This window comes from Triturus cristatus, chromosome 4_2 (assembly GCF_964204655.1).
Source record: "Triturus cristatus chromosome 4_2, aTriCri1.1, whole genome shotgun sequence".
Classification (NCBI taxonomy): Eukaryota; Metazoa; Chordata; class Amphibia; order Caudata; family Salamandridae; genus Triturus; species Triturus cristatus.
The window spans coordinates 179,459,395-179,487,317 of NC_140586.1; positions in this window are offsets into that span (position 1 = coordinate 179,459,395).

A 27,923-nucleotide genomic window follows, 5' to 3' on the forward strand; every position below is an offset into this window, starting at 1 on the left:
TCGCCAGTAGGTAGTTATAGTTAGGACCACGTTTCCATAGGAAATCCGCAACATTCTATTTTGAATAACTTTTGCGCCGGTTGACGAATCCTCGCGAATTTTTAAAAATAGGTGGGGCGCTACGCTACGCTCCTACCCTGAAGTCTCGGGGGGATTCGTCAAGCGGGGGCTGAGATAAAAGGGGGGTCCCAAAACGCGTTTTTCCCATGCATTTTTCCATAGGACCTTTAGACACAGCTACAGCCCGAACGGCTGAACAGAATTACTTGAAATTTGGCAGAGAGGTAGTCCTCAGGTCAAGGAAGTGCCTTTTGTAGGTTTGGTGTAAATCTGTTCAGTAGATTCTGAGAAAATAGCCTTTAAATCAATATATATATCTGAGCCAGCTTACGGTGCGCTTACCGTACGCGTACGGTGGCGTGCGCGAGCGCGATTCTGATTGGCCCTTAGATCTTAGTAAACATTCGAATCGGTCGAAACCAGGAAGCGGCGGCCGCCATTTTCTCTCTTGCACTCTGAGGGGGGCGCTGATAAACCAATGCCAAAAACATATAAAGGGGCTGTTTAGACAGCGCCCATGCACATAACCATGTTAGTTGAGTCTTCAAAGATCCCCCAAGGCAAAAAACGGTAAGTTTTTTATTTTTCGAAAATTTCGCCGATTACGCCTACCGTACGCTTACCGTACGCGTACGCTAAAAAATTATTAAAAAAAAAAAAACCCCACTCTCTCCAGCCCGTGTGCAAATGGTGGCCGAAGGCCACCATTTGTGCATGGCATATAAGAGCACAGCATTTCCCCAAAAAATTTCAACAGATTACCTATCACAAGGAAGCGCATAATATGTCCTCCATGTGCGCACGGTGCCCACGGTGCCCATCTAGCGTAACGTGGGCACGCGATGCGCGTAGCGCACCGCGTGCCCACCGTGCGTGCACGGCACTAACTGCGTAAAGTGGGCGCGCGGTGCGCGAAGCGCACCGCGTGCTCACTGTGCGCGCACAGTGCGCGAAGCGCACCGTGCGCGCACGGAACGAACTGCGTTAAGTGGGCGCGCACGCCACGAATGGCGTAAAGTAACTTAGCATTTAAAAAAACGTACAAATTCACTGAAAAAACCATAGGTTTCACACACGTTATAGTTAGGAATTAGCATTTAAAAAACCTTGCAAATTCACTGAAAAAACCATAGGTTTCACACATTTTATAGTTAGCGGAAATTTTACTGATAAAAAACCAATGAAATTCCCCCGTTATAGTTAGTGCAGGAAACTATAACTCACGCGACCGCAATCTTCTGCTGATGACATATGTGTCTTTATGAAAAACAAATATTTGTAATATATGTTTAGCTAAAAATTTATGGAAGAAGACATGGGCAAATAAGTGTCTAAATACAGTATTAGCATCAGCAGAGGATTGCGGTCGCGTGAGTTATAGTTTCCTGCACTAACTATAACGGGGGAATTTCATTGGTTTTTTATCAGTAAAATTTCCGCTAACTATAACATGTGTGAAACCTATGGTTTTTTCAGTGAATATATATATATATATATATATATATACCCGCTCCACTTGCACCAATGTCTCGCACTCACAAACGGGTGCTGTTCGGCGTGGGGTGCTCCCGCCAATATTCACGCTGCACGCCTCCTCTCACTCCAGAAAAGACACAGCACTCACGGGGGAGAGTCAATAGATTTATTTTGACTCACAACGCTCCAACCAGCGTTGGAGCGTTGTGAGTCAAAATAAATCTATTGACTCTCCCCCGTGAGTGCTGTGTCTTTTCTGGAGTGAGAGGAGGCGTGCAGCGTGAATATATATATATATATATATATATATATATATATATTCACTTAAAAAACCATAGGTTTTACACAGGTTATAGTTAGGTGGACATTTCACTCGTAAAAAACCAATGAAATTCCCCCGTTATAGTTAGTTCAGATAACTATAACTCGCGCGCCCGCAATCCACTGCTGATGACGTCACATATTACATCACTCATGACATGGTCAGTGACATCACTGATGACATCACTGATGACATCTCAAATGACATCACTCATGACATCACTCATGACTTCATCCACATGACAATCTGATGCACATACTGATGCTCTAATATAAACTTTGATACACCCATTCTAAAATGCTGACTACTATTTTAGAAACCATACATAGAAGAATGCCATATACTATATAGCACTCACTATTCCCTAGGTCTACACAGACATCCAGTCACTTATACATGTAGTTACTCATCAATAGAGGACTATAATATGCACTCATACATCTATACATGCACAAAACTACTTCTAGGTGAGTAATGATGAAATGAGACAACAAAGCTTGATGATGTGTGAAGTGTTTAATCACACTTCACATGAAAGAAATAGTAGCTGTCCCCAGCACATGTTGTGCACACAGTGCAGGTAAGGCACAAGTAATTGTGCAAACAGCATTTTCGGGTTAATGCACCCGTGTTGCAGTGAGTGTCCCCGCAGATGTTCACCTCCTTCGGTGACGTCCAGGCTGAGTGCCCCCCATGGTGTTCCCTTGGCCTGCACCCTGTCTGGCACTGCGGCGTCTTTCCCCTGGCAAGGTGGGAGTGAGGCTGCTGCGACTTGAGGTGTCCTCACTCTCGGCAGAGGCCATGAGTGCGCTGCCACCAGCATTGGCTGTCTGCAGCTGCTCCACAGCAGTAGTTACCTGCGCAAGGCCTTGGGCAATATCCTGGCAGCAGTGTGCCATGTCGACCTGCATTGTTACGCTTCTGCGTGTGAGGGTGCTGGTGGTGGTGCAGAGGCGGTTCACGGCCTTTGTGTAATTGTGTAGGCGTGCATTGGCACGTCGGCCAGCCCTGTCATTGGCAGCTTGGGTGTGCCTCAAAGTGGCACAGAGCTCATGGATTGCCCCTGCCATGGCCACAAAGCCCTCCCCCATGTTCCTCTGGTCCTTGTGTATGCGGCATAGCTGCCGATTAATTGACCGCAGTGCTTTGCTTTGCAGGTGCCTTTCCTGCAGCATGCTCTGTTCCAGGCCTGAGAACACGGACCCTTCTGCTTCAGTCGCAGTGCTGCTCCTGGGCCTTGATCTGGATGTCTCCTGTGGACTTATCCTTGGCGTTTGTGTGTCATGACTGGGCATATGTGACACACCCTGACTCCCCTCTCTCCTGTCGGTGTCATCCCCTGTGGCAGGTAATTCGTCCTCAAATGGAGGCAGTGGGGGCACATGTGCGCGCTTCCTGCGCTGGATTGGCTGCAGCTCTGTGTCATCGCTGGAGTCCGCAGGGTGTGCAGGCTCCTCTCCCTCTGCGCTGTCTTCTTGTGCCATGCCATGTGCTGTGGATGTAAAGGGGACTACATGAGTTTGTGTTATTATCTGCATGTGGCAATCAATAAAGTTACTACTTTTTTTTGGCTATGCTCTGACACTGTATCATTTACTTATCCCCAACCCACATGTTGCATTTAATTTCGTTAGTGTCATGGACACACAGTCAGACACAGTACTACGAGTCCCATGATGGATTGCTGGGTGTGCTGTAAGACCTGGCCTGGATTGACATTTTGGGAGTTTACTATGCGCATTTGGGGAAGTGTGCAAGGGATGGGGAGTAGTGCAGATTGACTTTGCATGCATCTTACCTTGACTGCTGGATGCAGGGTCGGAGCTGTCTATGTCAGCCACACCACCAACGCTCTCAGGCAGGAGAGTAGACTCCACGAGCTCCTCATGGGGGGTTGGCTGCTCTGCAGTGGATGGTCCGCTTCCAGTCTGATTGGCGTCCTTCAGTCTGGCTGCCACCCTCTCCTTGGACCTCTGGCGCATGTCATACCACCGCTTGCGCAGCTCTTCGATGGTACGTGTGGTGACTTCCACTGCATTCACCTTACTCTGTATTTCTATCCAGATTTTCCTCTTCCTGGCCTCTGGGACACGCAGTGCCTTCTTGCCGAAAAGGAGCTCATGGCTGCAGACCATCTCCTCAATGAGGACCTCATGCTCCTTTTCAGAAAACTTATGTTTTCTCTTCCTTTTCTCTGAATCCTTGCCCTGCTGTTGTTTGGTGGAATCCATTGCTGGTTGCACTCTCCTTGGATGCCTCCTCACACTCCCCAAGCAGCCTCTGGGTGTGGCTCAGGTGAGCAGGTGCAGGAAATCACTCCAGTTTCCTGTTTGTGATGTCATCAGGCTGCACCTGGCTTGCAGATTCCCGTTTTTGCGATTTCTTAATTAGCGAATTTTGCTATTAAGAAATCGCAAAACGGGTGTCTGCGAATTATTTGCGATTTTTAAGGAATCGCAAATGATTAGCGATTAATTTTTTACATCCCGTTTAGCGAATCTGAATTTGTGAATCGCAAAATATCGCAAATTAGGATTCGCTAAACGGGAGTTTGATACATATGCCCCTGAGTGTATAGGTCTTCTTTTTCTGACGACACTTGTCTATTGTTTATTGTGAAAATCATCTGTTTATAGGAGATTTTAAGGACAACATTATTTAATTTTAGAGTGCACCTATCAAACATAATCTAACTGACTATTAGACAAATGAAGCCTAGGTAATTGTACAACTGCAAGAGTTCTATGAGTGTATCATTTTATAACACCATAAGTACTGCCCGTGTGATTACAGAACAAATAAGGCACTGCCTAGGACCACAAAAGCTTCAGGGACTGCCGAGGCCCACCCTGCATACTTAAATAAAGACCCGGAGTGTGGTGATCCCTGGACTTCAGTTGGCCTCGAACCCCCCGAACAATTAGTAAACAATAGCCGGGAAGGTGGCGCTCCCCAAGGCTGCAAAACATCTCTGGGCCCTTCCGTGCCTAATTTACATGTGACATTAAGATCCCCAGTCCTACAGAGACCCCGCAATATAATAATTGGATATGCCACGGAACATTACCCACCCACCAGGGGCCTCATTTAAAAGAACGGGTGAGACACGCTTTTTTTTTACCATTATTACCATCTGCATCTCCTCTATTACAGCGATACGAGGTTTTCCTCCTCTCGAACAAGTTTTTGCTATCACAAGGTGGAAGCCACGCACCACCCTCTAATAGCAAACACAAATGTCCAGAGAATGCACACCCCGGGACATTGAATGAGCTGCGCCTTTTTCCCTTCTCCTACTCGTCGCCAAATTTATGTAGTGAAGAGGCAGACAGCAGTGAATCCAATACGTAGATTTATTACAAGAAAACAAGACACCTGAAACAACCACCAACAGGAGCAGACAGCAAAGCAACCGTCTAATCCAGCACCATGTACAAAGTCCGCAAGGTTCGCCTCATGACAGTCTTACATTCTAACATTACATACTGAGGGCCATATTATCAAGGAACGGTGTTAAAATTATCGCCATTTTAGTGGCAGGAAACTGCCACTAAAACGACGATAATGGGCTTCATAATATGCCTTAGAGAATTCCAATAGAAGCCCATGATCTCGTGTTAACATGGGCTTCTATTGGAATTCTCTACGGCATATTATCAAGCCCATTATTGCCGTTTTAGCGGCAGTTTCCTGGCGCTAAAGCAGCCATAATTTTAGCGCCGTTCCTTGATAATATGCCCCTTAGATTCTAGTAGGATTACATACTAACATTCTATTATGACTTACAATGGAATACTACACAGAGCACATGACTTTACAGCAATGAGCTCATAGTTTCATCCACGAGTCTTGATACCCGTAGGGGTAAGACTTTCGCTTCCCACTTCCTATATTGTATAAACGTAACCTAACACTTCTTCCACAAGTATGCTACATCGCCCAGAGAACATCATTTACAGCAATGAGCTCACAATTTAGGCTCATGGTTTAATTCCCGAGTTTTCACACCAGTAGGGATGAGTAGTGCACTGCTGAAGAAACCAACAGCAGACCCTACCGACCTCAAGAACTTCCGCCCCGTCTCGCTCCTTCCTTTCCCCGCCAAAGTCATCAAGAAGGTCGTCAACAAGCAACTGGCCGCCTTCCTCGAGACAAACGGATCCCTCGACCCTTCGCAGTCTGGATTCCGAGCCAACCACAGCACCGAGACCGCCCTCATCGCGGCCACCGACGACATCCGAGCCTTGCTCGACAACGGTGAAACAGCGGCACTAATCCTCCTAGACCTCTCCGCAGCATTTGACACTGTCTGCCACCGCACCCTAGTCCAACGCCTCAACGACTCCGGCATCCAAGGGAAGGCTCTGGAATGGATCACCTCATACCTCGCCGGCAGAACACAGAGAGTACGCCTCCCTCCATTCCATTCGGAAGCCACCGAAGTCATCTGCGGCATCCCGCAAGGATCATCTCTGAGCCCCACCCTCTTCAACGTCTACATGAAACCCCTTGCGGCCATCGCAAGCCAACACAACCTCAACATCATCTCCTACGCCAATGACACCCAGCTGATCCTCTCCCTCACCAGAGACCCCGACACCGCCAAAGCCAGCCTACACGAAGGGATGAAAGACGTTGCCGAATGGATGAACATCAGCCGCCTGAAATTGAACACGGACAATACAGAAGTGCTCATCCTCGGATCATCGCCCTCCGCATGGAACGACTCCTGGTGGCCTCCGGCCCTCGGCACCGCACCCAAACCAACGGACCACGCACGCAACTTGGGCTTCATCCTGGACTCCTCCCTATCGATGAATACAAAGTGAATACAAAATGAATACAAAGAAGGGGTCTCTACCTATAGTTTTCTAAACGTACAATGTATCGTTTTTGAATAGATCAACACTAGGACTAAGACAAGGGAAGAAAACAAACTGTTGAGTCAAAACATAATCAGAAAAACGATTTTATAAGTATAATAATATTTTTTAATTTTTTTAAATTAAATCAATTTCAAATGAAAGAATTCAGTACATAATCTGATAAATAATTAAAGCAAAAGAGTTTTCAGGATAACAATAAAGATACTGAACAAGGTCCCAGGCGTACTCAAATACTCAACGACTTACACCTTCATACCGGGATCAATCCACAACATCAGCACTCAACACATACATTCACATATAAAAAAAGAATGCCCAATTAATGAACAGGGCTCAGTATGCACACAGAATCAAATGAACATTCAAAATCGTGTTAGGCGACATATGTTCAATTTTGAGGAATAGGAACTTGGGTGGGCCACATGTAGACGCCGACGCGCGTTTCGGTGAAAGCACCGAAATGTTGGTGTCACCTTCCTCAGGGCAAACAAAGCCAAGCTCTTAATATAATTATGTGCTGGGACCTATCAAAAAATAATAATAATGTAATTATATGATATAAATTAATAACATTGCTTATCCAAGTCAAAAAACATAAGTGAACCAAAGTCATTAGTCGTAAGTGTTGACAGAACAACTGGCAATAAATAGAAATCTTGATCCCTATGCAGAGGGATAATTGATAAAAGGAGGGTACACTCGATAAACCAAGACGTATAATCAAAAAGGAAAGAAAGTGTTCTTTATTCAAATAGTAAAGACAGGGAAAGAAAGATAGAAATAGGAGGGGTAAAAAAAGGGGGAGGGGGGAGGGAGGGGGGGGGGGGAAAGGAAAAAGGAAAAAAGGAAAAACAGGGAAAAGAAAGGAGAGGAAAGGGAAAAGAGGTTGTTTGCGCTCAACTGTAAGATCACGTACAAGATAAATGCAGGATAGCTCAGATGGTGGTCATTCAATGCTTGAGCTGGAATGCTTCTGCCAAAGAGAACATACAAAAAACGGAAGAACAACAAGGTTGGGCGTACGGGTCTTTAGAGGGTTCAAGCTGTCAGAGCAGGTCATAATGGTGAAGATTCAAAGAGTATACAGCAAAAAAATTTGTGAAAAAAACAATGCGATTTTAAGTGTCTGCAAAATTGCATCTCTGTTTAGGAGAGCACGGCACTGGGGGTCACGTAGAACATTAAAAGGAATAACGAGACCTCAAATGTAAAGACACTAGCAGGATACAAAAAACTGCTGGAGGCACATAAATAAAGACAAAAATGCAAGAGATTTACCTAATAATCGAAAATGCGCTGCCGAAATCAAGTGCAAGAGCCTAGTTAAAGGAATTCCGGGTGCGGGAAGAGGTATCTACCGATCCTGCAAAAATTAAGTGACAAAGAGTAAATGAAACGCAGATACATAACAAATGAATCGTAAAAGAAAAAAGGAACCAAATAATAAGATCATGCAGTCTCTACCTGAATAAACTGAACTTAAAGAGCCTAGGATGGATGGAATAGCATCTTCTTCGGGGAATCCACGGGAAAGCTCCTCGTAATGAGAAGGGACAGGGCTATAGAAATAAACGTAAAAGTATAAATAACAGATAAGAGATAGAACGTGGCAAGCGTGCTGGTGAAGAGGAAAAAGGATCGCGACTATAGGGCGTACCTGGTGTAGCGAGAGTAAGTCGTCAATCCAGCGTGCTCCGAGCAGTAGCAACGGGTTCAGGAAGAATTAATCAGTCCGAAGAGCAAACGCGCAAGGCAGGCGCTGTTCAGATGGACCAATCGGCTAACGCGTCAAGGAAAAGATGCGTGGTGCGGGATCCAGAAGGCTCCGGGCAATAACACAAGGCTCAGGTGGAAATCATCAGTCCGGAGAGCAACCGCGCAGAGTTGGCGCTGTTTAAATAGGCCAATAGGTAAACACGTCATAGGAAGGACGTGTTGAGCGGAATACAACAGGGGGAGTGGAAAATGAGAAACGGGTCTCTCTGGGAGGAGATACGGGGGAAAGAGGTAAAACAAAGCCGTGGGCCCGGTCGAGTGTCAAAGAATGTAAATTCATAAAATAAACATACTGATCAAGATACGAAACAAAAATAGAAATAAAAAGCATGACGAAGAAATGGAGAGCTATGGATACCAACTATAGATTGGGTACATGTATTGAAATGCATATAGTTGTGCAGATAAAGAACCATGAATGCTAATATAGTCAGGTGTCTATATGTAAATTCTTGTATAGCATTCATGAAACGGAAACACAGTCTGGTGTGCAGATAAAGAACCACGAATGCTAATATAGTCAGGTGTCTATATGTAATTTCTAGTATAGCATTCATGAAACGGAAACACAGTCTAGGGAAGATTTAACATATGGCATTTTCCCAAGGGATGGATTCGTTCAGGCCCCTATCCTTACATTTAAGGACAAAAATCCAGAAGACTTCTCGTTTCCTCCCTGTATTGTTGCAGTCCGTTCCTCTTTGGGCACGGATCTTTTCAAGAATTGTCCAGCGAAGGTCAGTTTCAGAATGATTCTTTTGGGCCCAATGATCGACTAGGGGGGCTCCATGTTTTGACCTTCTGATATTGGATTTATGCTCACCTATGCGTATCCTTACCTCTCTGGCTGTTTCGCCTACATAGGTGAGAAAGCAGGGGCATTGGATGGCATAAATACAGTTGGAAGTCCTACAGTTGGTCATATCTTTCATATTGACCTTGTAGTCATGTATGCAGATATTGTCGCCAACTATGGCGTGGGCGCAAGCATGGCAGGTGCCACACTTGTGGTTTCCTTTGATGGGAGCCGATCCCTCGATAGACTTTTGTATCCAATTTCTGGCTTCAGGCTGTTTAGCTTTGACTATCCAGTTTCGCAGGTTCTTATTTCTGCGGAAAGCAAAGAGAGGTTTGGGGATAAGGGCGTTTTCCGAATCTAGATTGAGCAGTTGCCATTGTGAATTGATAATTTGCCTGATTTTGTCATTCATAACATAATGTTTAGTAACACAAACCAGCTTGTCTGGTTGATTTTGTGGTTTGGGTAAAAACATGGCGTCACGGTTATAGTAGCGGGCTCTCTTAAGGGCATTCCTGACCATTCTGTGAGGGTATCCTCTTTGGATGAACTTCTCTTTCATAGTTTCTGCATGGACGAGAAAATCGTCGATAGTAGTGCAGTTTCTACGCAAACGTAGAAACTGGCTGAATGGTATTCCATCCTTCTGGCTTCTCGGATGATAACTGTTGAAATGAAGGAGCGTGTTCCTGGCGGTAGGTTTAGTGTAGAGAGAGAAGCAAATTTTAGAATCCCGATGTTCCACCCAAACATCAAGGAATTCTAGTTTGATGGTACTTGTGTGAGCGGTGAATCTGAGGTTGACATCTGCTAAATTAATCCATTCAATGTATTCTCCCAAAGATGTTTGGTCACCGGTCCAAATGAAGAAAATATCGTCTATGTACCGGGACCAGAGACGCACATTTTCAAAGAATGGGGCAATTTCATTATAGATGTTACATTGCTCGAAATTCACAATGGCACCTGCTCAATCTAGATTCGGAAAACGCCCATATCCCCAAACCTCTCTTTGCTTTCCGCAGAAATAAGAACCTGCGAAACTGGATAGTCAAAGCCAAACAGCCTGAAGCCAGAAATTGGATACAAAAGTCTATCGAGGGATCGGCTCCCATCAAAGGAAACCACAAGTGTGGCACCTGCCATGCTTGCGCCCACGCTATAGTTGGTGACAATATCTGCATAAATGACTACAAGGTCAATATGAAAGATATGACCAACTGTAGGACTTCCAACTGTATTTATGCCATCCAATGCCCCTGCTCTCTCACCTATGTAGGCGAAACAGCCAGAGAGGTAAGGATACGCATAGGTGAGCAGAAATCCAATATCAGAAGGTCAAAACATGGAGCCCCCCTAGTCGATCATTGGGCCCAAAAGAATCATTCTGAAACTGACCTTCGCTGGACAATTCTTGAAAAGATCCGTGCCCAAAGAGGAACGGACAGCAACAATACACGGAGGAAACGAGAAGTCTTCTGGATTTTTGTCCTTAAATGTAAGGATAGGGGCCTGAACGAATCTATCCCTTGGGAAAATGCCATATGTTAAATCTTCCCTAGACTGTGTTTCCGTTTCATGTATGCTATACTAGAAATTACATATAGACACCTGACTATATTAGCATTCGTGGTTCTTTATCTGCACACCAGACTGTGTTTCCGTTTCATGAATGCTATACAAGAATTTACATATAGACACCTGACTATATTAGCATTCATGGTTCTTTATCTGCACAACTATATGCATTTCAATACATGTACCCAATCTATAGTTGGTATCCATAGCTCTCCATTTCTTCGTCATGCTTTTTATTTCTATTTTTGTTTCGTATCTTGATCAGTATGTTTATTTTATGAATTTACATTCTTTGACACTCGACCGGGCCCACGGCTTTGTTTTACCTCTTTCCCCCGTATCTCCTCCCAGAGAGACTCGTTTCTCATTTTCCACTCCCCCTGTTGTATTCCGCTCAACACGTCCTTCCTATGACACGTTTACCTATTGGCCTATTTAAACAGCGCCAACTCTGCGCGGTTGCTCTCCGGACTGATGATTTCCACCTGAGCCTTGTGTTATTGCCCGGAGCCTTCTGGATCCCGCACCACGCATCTTTTCCTTGACGCGTTAGCCGATTGGTCCATCTGAACAGCGCCTGCCTTGCGCGTTTGCTCTTCGGACTGATTAATTCTTCCTGAACCCGTTGCTACTGCTCGGAGCACGCTGGATTGACGACTTACTCTCGCTACACCAGGTACGCCCTATAGTCGCGATCCTTTTTCCTCTTCACCAGCACGCTTGCCACGTTCTATCTCTTATCTGTTATTTATACTTTTACGTTTATTTCTATAGCCCTGTCCCTTCTCATTACGAGGAGCTTTCCCGTGGATTCCTCGAAGAAGATGCTATTCCATCCATCCTAGGCTCTTTAAGTTCAGTTTATTCAGGTAGAGACTGCATGATCTTATTATTTGGTTCCTTTTTTCTTTTACGATTCGTTTGTTATGTATCTGCGTTTCATTTACTCTTTGTCACTTAATTTTTGCAGGATCGGTAGATACCTCTTCCCGCACCCGGAATTCCTTTAACTAGGCTCTTGCACTTGATTTCGGGAGCGCATTTTCGATTATTAGGTAAATCTCTTGCATTTTTGTCTTTATTTATGTGCCTCCAGCAGTTTTTTGTATCCTGCTAGTGTCTTTACATTTGAGGTCTCGTTATTCCTTTTAATGTTCTACGTGACCCCCAGTGCCGTGCTCTCCTAAACAGAGATGCAATTTTGCAGACACTTAAAATCGCATTGTTTTTTTCACAAATTTTTTTGCTGTATACTCTTTGAATCTTCACCATTATGACCTGCTCTGACAGCTTGAACCCTCTAAAGACCCGTACGCCCAACCTTGTTGTTCTTCCGTTTTTTGTATGTTCTCTTTGGCAGAAGCATTCCAGCTCAAGCATTGAATGACCACCATCTGAGCTATCCTGCATTTATCTTGTACGTGATCTTACAGGTGAGCGCAAACGACCTCTTTTCCCTTCCCTCTCCTTTCTTTTCCCTGTTTTTCCTTTTTTCCTTTTTTCTTTCCCCCCCCCTCCCTCCCCCTCCCCCTTTTTTTACCCCTCCTCTTTCTATCTTTCTTTCCCTGCCTTCACTATTTGAATAAAGAACACTTTCTTTCCTTTTTGATTATACGTCTTGGTTTATCTAGTGTACCCTCCTTTTATCAATTATCCCTCTGCATAGGGATCAAGATTTCTATTTATTGCCAGTTGTTCTTTCAACACTTACGACTAATGACTTTGGTTCACTTATGTTTTTTGACTTGGATAAGCAATGTTATTAATTTATATAATATAATTACATTATTATTATTTTTTGATAGGTCCCAGCACATAATTATATTAAGATCTTGGCTTTGTTTGCCCTGAGGAAGGTGACACCAACATTTCGGTGCTTTCACCGAAACGCGCGTCGGCGTCTACATGTGGCCCACCCAAGTTCCTATTCCTCAAAATTGAACATATGTCGCCTAACACGATTTTGAATGTTCATTTGATTCTGTGTGCATACTGAGCCCTGTTCATTAATTGGGCATTCTTTTTTTATATGTGAATGTATGTGTTGAGTGCTGATGTTGTGGATTGATCCCGGTATGAATGTGTAAGTCGTTGAGTATTTGAGTACGCCTGGGACCTTGTTCAGTATCTTTATTGTTATCCTGAAAACTCTTTTGCTTTAATTATTTATCAGATTATGTACTGAATTCTTTCATTTGAAATTGATTTAATTTAAAAAAATTAAAAAATATTATTATACTTATAAAATTGTTTTTCTGATTATGTTTTGACTCAACAGTTTGTTTTCTTCCCTTGTCTTAGTCCTAGTGTTGATCTATTCAAAAACGATACATTGTACGTTTAGAAAACTATAGGTAGAGACCCCTTCTTTGTATTCATTTTGCCTTTTCCCCTGAATCTCTACCTTCATTCATGCTACAGGGGTTCCCCTCTTTGTATTGGTTTAGTTTTCCCGGCCCTTGTTGCCGTGGGGTTTTTCTTTGAATTAAGTAATTAATTTTCCTGTACGGGCTCACTAGATTCCCCATTTTGTTTATCCTCTTTCTCTTTTCCTTTTTTTTTTTTCCCTTCTTTTCTTTTCTTTTTCTTTTTCTCCTTTTTTCTTCCCCCTCTCTGCGTTCACTCCACTTCCCTCCCTCCCCCCCACCTGGGTTCCCCTCTTCTGCATCTGTTCCATGGACAGCATTAAGTCCTTCGGCTTTTCGGACGAAGATTTTGCTCGCCTTCTGGGACAGACCTTAGAAGGGGATCGTCCCTTCACTCTCTCCAGAGGTCCCAATGAAGAATGGACCAAGCTTTTTAACCTAAAGAAAAAAACTATACGCACAGAGTCGCATGCCAAGTTCATGCTTGAATATCTCAAGGCTGGTGCTATCCATATTGGCCTACGAGTCAGAAACATCCCTGGCCTTTTTGTCGAAATCAGACATTTCCTGGAAAAGTGGTCACTTATTTCTAATAGATGTTCCAGGGACTGGATGATTTTGATAATAGAGACAGCGAGAGAAGTAATTGAACTTTTGAACAAGGAAATTAGCGCACTAGAGGAGAAACTCAAACAAGCACATAGCGTAGAAGAAGGTAAGAAGAAATTAGAAGAAATCCAGATCGAACTTGACTCCTTCAACGAGTATCTCCTCAAGAGAAAAACTGAAAAACTAAGAAAAGACATCAGAAATTTTTCTCAGGAGCGTGTTTACCCATTTTTAACTGAGAATTTCTATAACGCAGACAATACTGCTAACAGCACGCACGCCTCTTGGGGACATAAGAGGGTCATCACTTTTTCTGACACCACCGACTCAGATAGCGAAGGCCCCAATTACAGCAACCCACAAGCCAGACAGGTAACTGATAGATCGACATCTGACAATCGTTTTTTAGGCAATCGCCGGGGCAACTTCCGCCCAAGATTCCAGAATCGCTTCCAAAATCAATCTCTAAACTCACCCTACAGAGGTCAATATCAGGACCCGTCTTTGAACCCACAATACAGGAATCAATACCAGGAGCAAGCTCCTCCTCAAAGGTATATTCAGACTCGCCAGCGCAAGTATTGGAGAACATAGACAAAATTCCTGTCTTTAATCTTTCATCCGCATCCATCGATTGCTCCACTGTGTCTTTGCTCTCTAAGGGCCTATCTTTTGTACCATCTGTTGGCATCAATAAATTTGAACTCCTAAAAGACCTACATACTTTTTTTCGCAAGGTTGGATTGAAAAAATACTTTGCAGACAAGAACATGAATACCGACACTGAGAATTTCTCAGGCCTTAAACCACCTTCCTCCTTCACGCCAGGACTTGACATGGTCGGAACAGAGGTCAGCCTTTTCGAAAAAGCTGTCCTTAACAAAGTTCAGAAGGCGATCAAATTTGTCCCCATTCCCACACATAACATCACGAAAGAGGAAAACTTTGCATTTAAATCCCTTAGTACCAACAAGGACCTTACTATTAAACCTTGCGATAAGGGAGGGGGCATTGTGATTTTCGATAGTCGAAACTACAATGAGAAAATGTTAGATCTTCTTGGTTCTCCGAGACACTATTGTAAGATCATGCTTAACCCAGAACCTAGAGTGAAACGCAGAATTCTACAAGTAGTGGAAGCAGCGGTTGAGAGAGAAGAAATTTGCACCCTTGAAGCACAATTTCTCACCCCGATGTATACTCGGGTCCCTATAATCTATGGAATCCCAAAGATACACAAGGATCAAACCAATCCTCCCCTGAGACCCATAGTATCCACCATAGGCTCTGCAACCGAACCACTATCCAAATATATTGACAAATTCTTGCAACCTATGGTGGAATCCTTGCAGTCTTATGTAAAGGATACAGGACACTTCATTTCGAGGCTAGAAGGACTACAGTACAACCCACAACAGGAAATCTTGGTTACACTGGATGTTGAATCTCTGTATTCAAACATCCCCCAGACAGAGGCATGTAGGGTTGTAACCAACATTATCCAAAAACATCCTACCTTACATAATGCTTACTTCCTGGTTCAATGTCTAAATATAGACCTGGAAGAAAATTTCTTTGAATATGATGGAAAATACTACAGGTCCAGGGAGTCAGTATGGGGGCGGCCTGTGCCCCGAGCGTGGCCTGCTTGTATATGGGACATATCGAGCAATGTAACATCTATAATGAAATTGCCCCATTCTTTGAAAATGTGCGTCTCTGGTCCCGGTACATAGACGAAATTTTCTTCATTTGGACCGGTGACCAAACATCTTTGGGAGAATACATTGAATGGATTAATTTAGCAGATGTCAACCTCAGATTCACCGCTCACACAAGTACCATCAAACTAGAATTCCTTGATGTTTGGGTGGAACATCGGGATTCTAAAATTTGCTTCTCTCTCTACACTAAACCTACCGCCAGGAACACGCTCCTTCATTTTAACAGTTATCATCCGAGAAGCCAGAAGGATGTAATACCATTCAGCCAGTTTCTACGTTTGCGTAGAAACTGCACTACTATCGACGATTTTCTCGTCCATGCAGAAACTATGAAAGAGAAGTTCATCCAAAGAGGATACCCTCGCAGAATGGTCAGGAATGCCCTTAAGAGAGCCCGCTACTATAACCGTGACGCCATGTTTTTACCCAAACCACAAAATCAACCAGACAAGCTGGTTTGTGTTACTAAACATTCTGTTATGAATGACAAAATCAGGCAAATTATCAATTCACAATGGCACCTGCTCAATCTAGATTCGGAAAATGCCCATATCCCCAAACCTCTCTTTGCTTTCCGCAGAAATAAGAACCTGCGAAACTGAATAGTCAAAGCTAAACAGCCTGAAGCCAGAAATTGGATACAAAAGTCTATCGAGGGATCGGCTCCCATCAAAGGAAACCACAAGTGTGGCACCTGCCATGCTTGCGCCCACGCCATAGTTGGCGACAATATCTGCATAAATGACTACAAGGTCAATATGAAAGATATGACCAACTGTAGGACTTCCAACTGTATTTATGCCATCCAATGCCCCTGCTCTCTCACCTATGTAGGCGAAACAGCCAGAGAGGTAAGGATACGCATAGGTGAGCATAAATCCAATATCAGAAGGTCAAAACATGGAGCTCCCCTAGTCGATCATTGGGCCCAAAAGAATCATTCTGAAACTGACCTTCGCTGGACAATTCTTGAAAAGATCCGTGCCCAAAGAGGAACGGACAGCAACAATACACGGAGGAAACGAGAAGTCTTCTGGATTTTTGTCCTTAAATGTAAGGATAGGGGCCTGAACGAATCCATCCCTTGGGAAAATGCCATATGTTAAATCTTCCCTAGACTGTGTTTCCGTTTCATGAATGCTATACTAGAAATTACATATAGACACCTGACTATATTAGCCTTCGTGGTTCTTTATCTGCACACCAGACTGTGTTTCCGTTTCATGAATGCTATACAAGAATTTACATATAGACACCTGACTATATTAGCATTCATGGTTCTTTATCTGCACAACTATATGCATTTCAATATATGTACCCAATCTATAGTTGGTATCCATAGCTCTCCATTTCTTCGTCATGCTTTTTATTTCTATTTTTGTTTCGTATCTTGATCAGTATGTTTATTTTATGAATTTACATTCTTTGACACTCGACCGGGCCCACGGCTTTGTTTTACCTCTTTCCCCCGTATCTCCTCCCAGAGAGACCCGTTTCTCATTTTCCACTCCCCCTGTTGTATTCCGCTCAACACGTCCTTCCTATGACGCGTTTACCTATTGGCCTATTTAAACAGCGCCAACTCTGCGCGGTTGCTCTCCGGACTGATGATTTCCACCTGAGCCTTGTGTTATTGCCCGGAGCCTTCTGGATCCCGCACCACGCATCTTTTCCTTGACGCGTTAGCCGATTGGTCCATCTGAACAGCGCCTGCCTTGCGCGTTTGCTCTTCGGACTGATTAATTCTTCCTGAACCCGTTGCTACTGCTCGGAGCACGCTGGATTGACGACTTACTCTCGCTACACCAGGTACGCCCTATAGTCGCGATCCTTTTTCCTCTTCACCAGCACGCTTGCCACGTTCTATCTCTTATCTGTTATTTATACTTTTACGTTTATTTCTATAGCCCTGTCCCTTCTCATTACGAGGAGCTTTCCCGTGGATTCCTCGAAGAAGATGCTATTCCATCCATCCTAGTCTCTTTAAGTTCAGTTTATTCAGGTAGAGACTGCATGATCTTATTATTTGGTTCCTTTTTTCTTTTACGATTCGTTTGTTATGTATCTGCGTTTCATTTACTCTTTGTCACTTAATTTTTGCAGGATCGGTAGATACCTCTTCCCGCACCCGGAATTCCTTTAACTAGGCTCTTGCACTTGATTTCGGGAGCGCATTTTCGATTATTAGGTAAATCTCTTGCATTTTTGTCTTTATTTATGTGCCTCCAGCAGTTTTTTGTATCCTGCTAGTGTCTTTACATTTGAGGTCTCGTTATTCCTTTTAATGTTCTACGTGACCCCCAGTGCCGTGCTCTCCTAAACAGAGATGCAATTTTGCAGACACTTAAAATCGCATTGTTTTTTTCACAAATTTTTTTGCTGTATACTCTTTGAATCTTCACCATTATGACCTGCTCTGACAGCTTGAACCCTCTAAAGACCCGTACGCCCAACCTTGTTGTTCTTCCGTTTTTTGTATGTTCTCTTTGGCAGAAGCATTCCAGCTCAAGCATTGAATGACCACCATCTGAGCTATCCTGCATTTATCTTGTACGTGATCTTACAGGTGAGCGCAAACGACCTCTTTTCCCTTCCCTCTCCTTTCTTTTCCCTGTTTTTCCTTTTTTCCTTTTTCCTTTCCCCCCCCCCTCCCTCCCCCTCCCCCTTTTTTTACCCCTCCTCTTTCTATCTTTCTTTCCCTGCCTTCACTATTTGAATAAAGAACACTTTCTTTCCTTTTTGATTATACGTCTTGGTTTATCTAGTGTACCCTCCTTTTATCAATTATCCCTCTGCATAGGGATCAAGATTTCTATTTATTGCCAGTTGTTCTTTCAACACTTACGACTAATGACTTTGGTTCACTTATGTTTTTTGACTTGGATAAGCAATGTTATTAATTTATATAATATAATTACATTATTATTATTTTTTGATAGGTCCCAGCACATAATTATATTAAGATCTTGGCTTTGTTTGCCCTGAGGAAGGTGACACCAACATTTCGGTGCTTTCACCGAAACGCGCGTCGGCGTCTACATGTGGCCCACCCAAGTTCCTATTCCTCAAAATTGAACATATGTCGCCTAACACGATTTTGAATGTTCATTTGATTCTGTGTGCATACTGAGCCCTGTTCATTAATTGGGCATTCTTTTTTTATATGTGAATGTATGTGTTGAGTGCTGATGTTGTGGATTGATCCCGGTATGAATGTGTAAGTCGTTGAGTATTTGAGTACGCCTGGGACCTTGTTCAGTATCTTTATTGTTATCCTGAAAACTCTTTTGCTTTAATTATTTATCAGATTATGTACTGAATTCTTTCATTTGAAATTGATTTAATTTAAAAAAATAAAAAAATATTATTATACTTATAAAATTGTTTTTCTGATTATGTTTTGACTCAACAGTTTGTTTTCTTCCCTTGTCTTAGTCCTAGTGTTGATCTATTAAAAAACGATACATTGTACGTTTAGAAAACTATAGGTAGAGACCCCTTCTTTGTATTCATTTTGCCTTTTCCCCTGTATCTCTACCTTCATTCATGCTACAGGGGTTCCCCTCGTTGTATTGGTTTAGTCCTCCCTATCGATGACCAGACAAGTCAACGCCGTCTCCTCATCATGCTTCCACACCCTCCGCATGCTCCGCAAGATCTTCCGATGGATCCCGACCGTAACCAGGAAGACGGTCACCCAGGCCCTCGTCACCAGCAGACTCGACTACGGAAACACCCTCTACGCCGGAACTACAGCCAAGCTTCAGAAAAGACTTCAGCGCATCCAGAACGCCTCCGCCCGACTCATCCTGGACGTCCCCCGACGCAGCCACATCTCGAACCACCTGAAAGACCTGCACTGGCTCCCTGTCAACAAGAGAATCACGTTCAGACTCCTCACCCACGCACACAAATCCCTCCACGACCTGGGCCCAAGGTACCTCAACGACCGCCTGACCTTCTACACCCCGACCCGCCAGCTACGATCCGCGAACCTTGCCCTCGCCGCCGTTCCTCGCATCCAGAGAGCCACTGCCGGAGGAAGATCCTTCTCCTACCTGGCAGCCAAAACATGGAACTCCCTGCCCGTCCACCTGCGGCTGACCCAGGACCACCTGGCCTTCAGGAAACAGCTCAAGACCTGGCTGTTCGAGCAGTAGCAGACCCCCTCCCCCAGGCGCCTTGAGACCCTTCCGGGTGAGTAGCGCGCGATACAAATTCCATGATTGATTGATTGATTGATAGTTCGCTTCCCACTCCCTATATACTATAAATGCTTACTAACACTACTTACACACTTATACTACAGCGGCTAGTATCCTACACTGCCTAGAGCCCATCACTTTACAGCAATCAGCTTGGTTTCATCCCCAAGTCTTCACACCGGTAGGCGTAACTACTTCGCTTCCCGCTTCCAGTATACTATCAACACACAGTAGCGGTCAGTAGTTTGCTTCCCACTCCCTGTATGGTATAAACGCCTACTAACACTACTTGCACACGTATGCTACAAACACCAGACCACATCACTGTACAGCAATGACCTCACGGTTTAGTCTCTCGGTTTCATACCTGAGTGTAGCACCATATCATATCACCACCATGCCACTCTGAGCAACACCGCACTTTCAGACCGTTAACAGTGATAACTACATACTAGCGACCGCCAGTAGGTAATCAAGAACAAATTACAATAGTTCCTTGATTCTTTTAGCTTTCAAAAATTCTCTCTATTACTGTCTTTCTACTTTTCCATATAACTAGTTTTTTTAATATTCAAGTACACATCGAAGTCAGAAATGCAACGTATTCTATCAACACACTTTCTAGAACATTCTACAACACGTGGAGGTTAAAAGTTCATAAATTATTTTAAACCTAACGATATTGTTTTGCAACATTTTCTCTAACATTTAACGGCACGTGCAGGTTAAAAGTTCACGATTGTTTTAAGTTCGAACAGTGCCTTCCAAATGCAAGTAGCAGGTGTGGTTGAGTTGAGCAAATTTTATCCTATAATATGTACTATAATATGTACATGCAAACTGCTTTTTCTTAACCAATCACAAACATACTTTACCACAAAACGAATGTGCACCCTAATTTTAAAAAACAATGCTTTTCATCTCCCAATCAGGTAACGTTTTGTATGCGAAAAGAAACTTGTTCCCCATCTTTAAACATATCTCTTATTCTACAAAGGTGACATGATGATTTTGCCTTAATGTTGCAATTTATTTTCAATTTAAAATGGACAAATAATTGTCTCTCACAAAAAATGGAAAAAAAAATATAATAAATGAACTAGTCATACTTTTTGTACACCTTGTCTGTGGGCAATATCTTATTCATATGGACGTATAGCCTTAAACTGAAGTATATAGGTGTAGGAAGTCCTTGTTGTTGCTTTATAGATTTTTCCCTGATACTTTCCTCACAAAATTCTAATCTCAGGGTCCCTCTGCTGTAGCTTATAGGAAACGACCTAGGCACATTGACTGGGGTAGATTTGGAAATGCTTATGACACCTTTGGACAATTAATGTTACTTTTGCCTCAAACTGTCTTTGTATATTCCAATATATACCAAAGACAGAAGTGGAAATGGTCCAAACAATTTTGTCCTCAGATTGAAAAATCTCAAAGCTGTCTCTGCATACCTTAGAGACCACAAAATGGGGTCCATATACAACAACAACATATGTTTTGATATAGCGGCTATATACAGAAGTGATGGAGTACACTTCACAGATCAGGGAAAACAAGTTCTCTTGAATAACTGGAAGCTGTGCATCCGCACTTATATGTAGCTCCAACTAATGAACACAAGGGCTCTTTTTAGAGCCACCCTATAACTTACAACTTAGGCCCCCTATTTTAGGGCAATATAACGCCAACTCCCGCATCCTCGACAAAATGTATTCTCCACACAACTGCGGTGCAGCGGCCAGACCATCTCACTTTGCAGCACAGACCTCTCGCTTTGATCCCCAGCTCTACTCACCCATAGGGGTTAGTAGTTTGCGCTCTACAAATACTATATTGATTTACCTTCACACTCCCTATACAACACCACCTAAGCACCATACACAAGCTACAATGTTCTAAAAAAAAGTTCATCCAAGTACCTATAACTACATGCTGACACTACTTGCACAGAGCACATGACTTCACAGCATATGAGACACAGTTTGGGTTCACTTTTTAATCCCCGACTCCGGAAGCAGCTCAGCTTAACAACATGAGACTCTAGACAATACCTCGCATATATTCCGTACCCCAGGACTTTTATACCAGTATGGGTCAGTAGTTCGTCCTAGTAGTTATAAACACATCCGGACACTACTTCCACAAGTGTAGTGCAGTGGCCACGGCACATGATATCACAGCATAAGACACACAATTTGGGCTCACGCTTTAATCCCCGAGTCCCGCACCAGCTCACCTTACCTGCATCAGACTCTACCCAATACGTCACTTAATTTCCGTAGTCAACCACTTACACACCAGTAGATACTTCGCTTCACACCCCCTCTATAGCACACCCTAAACACCCCACAGAGGTTACAGTGCTCCTACCCTCCTATTCCCCCTTTTTTCACCTTACTTTCTTCAACTGTATCACAAAATGGTGGCCAACACTTCCTAGTTGCAACTGCTCGCACCGCTCGCAGCCAATCAGCAACAAGCTCATGCTCGTAAAGCCTCAGCCAATCAGATGGCAGAATTCCAAAATATCGATATCTGTAAATTTTGATATTTCTCAAAAACTACTGAATGTATTTACACCAAATAAACAAAAGCATGCTTTCTAGACCAAGACACTTCTCCCTGCCAAATTTGGGGTTATTCACCCATTCTACCTGTAGCCTTGTCTAAAGTTTCCTACGGAAATTAACATTGAAAAAACACGTTTTGGGACCCCCTTTTTACTCGGCCCCCCCTTCACGAATCACCCACAAACTTTCAACATAGGAGCTGATCTCAACAAAGAATTATTTTTGAAAATTTTGCGAAGATTCGTCAATCGGCGCCAAAGTTATCGGGAATAGAACGTTGTCATTTTCCTATGGTAACTAGGTCCTAACTATAACTACCTACTGGTGACCGCCAGTAGGTAATATATATTATCTACTGGCGGTCGCCAGTAGATAGTTATAGTTAGGACCGTGTTTCCATAGGAAATCTGAAAATTCTATTTTGAATAACTTTGGCACCGGTTGACGAATCCTCGTGAAATTATCAAAACTAATGGGGCGCTCCGCTCAGCTCCTACCCTGAAAGTCTCGGGGTGATTCGTCAAGCGGGGGCCAAGAAAAAAGGGTCCCAAAACGCATTTTCCCCATGCATTTTTCCATAGGACCTTTAGTCGAAGGTACAGCCCGAACGGCTGAACAGAATTACTTGAAATTGGCAGAGAGGTAGTCCTCAGGTCAGGCATGTGCCTTTTGCATGTATGGAGTAAATCTGTTTAGTATTTCCTGAGAAAATTGCAGTTAAAGCACATAAATATCTATAGCCACGCACCCTAACGTGCGCAAGAGTAATTCTGATTGGTGGTTACATGTCAGTCAACGTTCGAATCGGTCGAAATCAGGAAGTGTCGGCCACCATTTTGTTTGTTGTGGGTGCGAGAGTGAAAAATAGAGGTGGCCAACGTGAAAAGGGGGCAGTGTAGAGAGTTCCTGACCCCCTAGCCTTTGTCATGGGGTCCCTAAAGGACCCCGATGGGTGAAAAACATATATATATTTTTTTTTTTAAATCGCGGGGTGCGCACGGTGAAAAACCTTAAAAGAAAAAAAAGAAAAAAAAACATACATAACTTAGCATTTAAAAAACCGTACAAATTCACTTAAAAGACCATAGGTTTCACACACGTTATAGTTAGGAATTAGCATTTAAAAAACCTTGCAAATTCACTTAAAAAACCATAGGTATCACACATGTTATAGTTAGGTGGACATTTCACTTGTAAAAAACCAATGAAATTCCCCCGTTATAGTTAGGTCAGATAACTATAACTCGCGGGACCGCCCCTCTATCACAAGGATGATGTCATCAGTGATGTCATGAGTGATGCCACTGACCATGTCATGAGTGATGTAATATGTGACGTCATGAGCACAGGATTGCGGGCGCGCGTGTTATAGTTATCTGACCTAACTATAACGGGGGAATTTCATTGGTTTTTTACAAGTGAAATGTCCACCTAACTATAACATGTGTGAAACCTATGGTTTTTTAAGTGAATTTGCAAGGTTTTTTAAATGCTAATTCCTAACTTTAACATGTGTGAAAACTATGGTTTTTTAAGTGAATATATATATATATACATTTAACAGGTGCCATCAAGAAGCTACATCACAAGGTACAGAACGAAAAAATCAGATACAATAAAAGATCAGCAGACTACAACAAACTAATGTTAAAACTTAATAATGATCCCTCCATAGTCATACGAAATGCGGACAAGGGAGGTAATATTGTTATCTGGAAGAAAACTGAGTACCTAAAGGAGGCGTTGTCACAACTCAATGACGGTAAATGTTACGCAAAAATAAATGGAGCAGATCTAAAAACAATATACCAGCAATACAACACTAAATTACTAAACTGGAGAACCAAAGATCTTATAACCAAAGAGGAATATAATTTCCTAAAAAATGACTACCCAATCACACCATCAATGTACTTTATTCCCAAGATTCACAAGAATAGAAATCAACCACCTGGTAGACCAATTATATCGGCACGTGGGAGTCTGCTAGAACACACCTCACAATATGTGGATTTTTACCTGCAAAGCCATGTACAAGGTCTAAAATCATATGTAAGGGACACAAGTGATTTCCTTCACAAACTCAAAGACATCAATTGGCAGGAGGACTATCTAATGATGGCACTAGATGTGACATCGCTCTACACGAGCATCAAACACAGTGATGGACTACAAGCACTTCGACATTATTTAAGCTCAGAGACACCAGTATTAACAGACCACAGTAAAATGTTAATAGATATGGTTGAATTTTGTTTAATTAACAATGTTTTTATGTTCAACAACATGCACTACCAACAGTCAACAGGAGTAGCTATGGGAGCCAGCTTCTCCCCCAGCTACGCATGTCTCCACATGGGTTGGTGGGAGGAGCTGGTTCTAGCCAATGAATTCAGGGAAATTATGAAAAATAACATTGTTATCTGGTTGAGATTTATTGATGATCCTTTTATAATATGGAAGGGAGGACAAAGGGAGGCAGAAAATTTCCTAACTTTGATCAATAAAAATAATCTAAATCTCGAATTTACAGGTACTATTAACAACTCATCTGTAAACTTCCTTGATACCAGTATATACATTGACAAAAACAAAATTGAAACCAAACTCTACCGCAAAAAAACAGCGGGAAATTCAACTCTGCATAATTCTAGTGCCCATCCCCGACACTTGATCAATAGCATCCCCTATGGGGAAATGCTTAGATTAAGACGCATAAAAAGCGATGAGATAGTCCTCAAACAGGAACAAAACTAGCCAAAAATAGATTCCTTGCTAGGGGCTATTCTCACAAATCCATAGATGGAGCGATTGCCAAATCCATGAACAGGGATCGTTTGGATTTAATAAAACCCAAATCAAAGAAACAACAGTCATTAGTAGCAAGTGCCACAGAGGACAATGCCAAAAGTGAATTTCGCTTCATTATAGATTATAACAACCAACACAAAGACCTACGCAAAATTATAATGAGCAATTGGCCACTTATTCTAAGCGATCCAGTCCTTGGAGAGTTTATGCCCAAAAAAGTATCTATTACATACAAGAGAGGAATATCTATGAGGGATAAACTCGTTTCAACAACTCCTGAAGTAATTGAAACCTGTAGTTGGCTCAAAACCCATTATGGTTTCTATAGATGTAAAACATGCAAGGCATGTCAGTTGGGCATAAACAGAACTTCATACTCAACACCTTTCAGTAAGGAGGAAATCAAAATAAAAAAGCTACTAACATGCAAGACAGAATATGTTATATATGTTTTAATATGTCCCTGTGGGCTACAATACATTGGTAGCACTAAGCTACAAGCTCACAAACGGATCCTACAACATATAAGAGCAATTAACAATCATGATAATACATATCCTGTAGCCAGACATTTCCGTGAATACCATAACTCAAAAAGTCAGGACTTAAAATTCTTCCTAATAGACTGTATTCCCCAAAGTAGACGTGGAGGAAACAGGGAGGTCAAACTAAGAAAATTGGAAACACAATATATTTTGAACCTCGACACAAAGACCCCAGGTGGTCTTAACATCACGGAGGATCTGTACACTTGCATATAAATAACCTCCTATATGTCTAGCATGTCTTCTTAGAAACCGAATATTATTTTTAAGAATTTTATGAATTTTTATGAGGAATTTTGGGTAATGACAAATATATCTATTTTATGTGTTGGTGTATTTATATGCATATTTATGTATTTATATATTTATATATTTATTTATTTATTTATTTATGTATTTATATATGTATATATACGTATTTATTTGAGCATAACTTTGCACCACATGTTTGAGATGTATGTTCAGCTTCAAAAACTATCCCATATATGATCAAGTCTATACATGAAACCGTACATTTCTTATGTTGATCTATACTTGACACTACTATGATAAGATAAAAAAGAAAAAAACATCTTAAAAATATAACACAATTAAATGGCAATAGCTATTAACAGCAGTATCGCAGTGACAATGATAAATTTTTTACATATATATATTTTTTTGCACAGTAAATTCAAGCACTTTGTTTTTACACAACCATAGCACCATTTGCACATTGTTGGATCCAGGTCTTCTTTTTCAAAATGTTGGTATTTTATACAAAAGTATTTACAATATACACATTTAGTATGGTCATAAACATTACAGAAACCGCATTTAAGCATGTATTAATTCAAATCATACCATGTCATAATATATTACTATTATGAACATTGACAAACTGTAAATTATGATACTATCAAACATCAATGCAATTCATTATTGTTATGAAATGTATTTGTAAAACATACGAATGTCTTGACAAAACCTACGTGGAGTACCTCTACTATTTCCATAGATATGTGCAAACCAATCACTGAGCACGTTGTTACTTTAAAAATACTTTAGCCGCAAAAAAACGTCACCATGTGAGCAAGACTCGAAGGAGTTGAAACGCGTTATGGCGGCATCCGAATAAACACGCTAATTGGCACAAAATCTGTGGTCCGTGTCCCTGTGAAAGGCTGAGACGCTGTGGAATCGATGATATATATATATATATATATATATATATATATATATATATATATATATATATATATTCCCTACCGGCAGTCGCCAGTAGGTAGTTATAGTTAGGACCTATATTCCATAGGAAATCTGCAACATTCTATTTGGAATAACGTTGGCACCGATTGACGAATTTTTGCAAAATTTTCCAAACTTTTGGCCAGCTCCGGTCCGCTCCTATCCTGAAAATTTCACGGTGATTCGTCAAGCAGGGGCCGAGAAAAAAGGGGGGTCCCAAAACGCGTTTTCCCTATGTATTTTCCCATAGGACCTGTTGACGCGGCTACAGCCCGAACTGCTGAAAGGAATTACACCAAATTTGGCAAAGAGGTAGTCCTCAGTTCAGACTCGTGCCTTTTGCTTAAATGGTGTAAATCCGTTCTGTAGTTCCTGAGAAAATTAGAGTTAAAAAGATAGATATATCTGGGCGGAGCCTAACCACACATCTCATCGTGAGATCTGATTGGCTGTCAGTACTTCATCCAAGAAGTGTTGGCAGCCATCTTGGGACCAATATACATGATAGCACCTCATTAAAAAGCATTGCAGTTAATAGAAGGTTTTAAGACTTTAGCTACATTATAAATCATTTGTTGATGGTACCATACTCATTTTAGGAATTGTGGTGTGTTCTAAGGTGATTTTACCATGAGAAAAAGCCTTCTGCTGTGATATCATGAATCATGTTTGAGAGAAAACTATTTTCTCATGCTTTTCCCACAGAGGTTTGGAAGGTGATCTATAAGCTAAACTGAGAGCATATTTTCTGTAAATTCACATTATCTTTCTCAGTCATGTGAGAAAGAAGTCTGACATTCTCAGTAAAAAATGTACATCCAACAAGGGCAGAGACTGGCAGTTGATTCCTTTGTGTTCTACTGCAGCTTCCCAGAGTGTTCTGAAGAACAACTATAGCTCTAACAGTCCGACTTATGACAAACGTATTGCACACCTGAAGCCATCTTGATTGGAATAAAGTGGTAA